This window comes from Gallinula chloropus, assembly GCF_964237585.1.
Source record: "Gallinula chloropus genome assembly, chromosome: 5".
Taxonomy (NCBI): domain Eukaryota; kingdom Metazoa; phylum Chordata; class Aves; order Gruiformes; family Rallidae; genus Gallinula; species Gallinula chloropus.
In genome coordinates, this window is record NC_140090.1 from 21,293,720 (window position 1) to 21,294,728 (window position 1,009).

The window sequence follows — 1,009 nt, forward strand, 5'->3', positions numbered from 1 at the left end:
ATTGCTATGCCTATCTTTAAAGTGGTCAGAAAGATTCTTCTTTCACTTTCCACGGCAAACTGTGTTGTTACAAAGAACAAACTCAAGTATTTGAAAACCAGATCATTTTTACTTCATCCTGTATGGCCATTGTATTAAGAATTCAATTCTGAGGTACCTGTAATGAGATAGAATTAAAGAACTTAAGTACAGTCACAAGTCCTAGTTAAAAAATCAGCACCTGTACCTTTTAATGTTTTGAATAAGGTAAGCTAAAATGGAATCTGCAGCCTGGATTCTTCTCAGAGAAGCTCCCATTCATGAATATAGACATGTTCCCAAGCACTATGAAAAGTTAGTCCATTTGCTAAGTTTTCAAATTTAGAAACCTGCTTTTGAAAGTCACGTGTGTTATCATGCTACTACTGAGAAGGCAAAGCTGACCTTTTTAACGTGCAAGCACTGCATAACTAAGTGAAGTCAGGCTTGCTCTCACTAGGTCACCTATAATTCCAAACTGGGGTCTGGAAACTGAGAGCAAATACAACTTGTGCTGGATTTGTTTGGGATAGTTAATTTTCTTCATAGTACCAAGTATGGGGCTGTGGTTTGGATTTGTGCTGAAAACAGTGCTGATGACACAGGGATGTTTTGGTGTTGCTGAGCAGCACTGATGCAGAGCCAAGGCCTCTGCTGCTTCTTGCAGCATTCCACCACTGAGTAACGCTGGGGGGGTGCACAAGGAGTTGGAAGGGGACACAGCCAGGACAGCTGACCCAAACTGGCCAATGGGATATTCCATACTGTATGATGTCATGCTCAGTATATAAAGCTGGGGGGAAAAGGAAGAGGAGGACATTTGGAATGATGGCATTTGCCTTCCCAAGTCACCATTATGCATGGAGCCCTGCTTTCCTAGAGATGGCTGAATACCTGCCTGCCCACAGAAAGTGGTGAATGAATTCCTGGTTTTGCTTTGCTTGTGTGTGCAGGTTTTCCTTAACCTGTTAAAACTGTCTTCACCTCAACC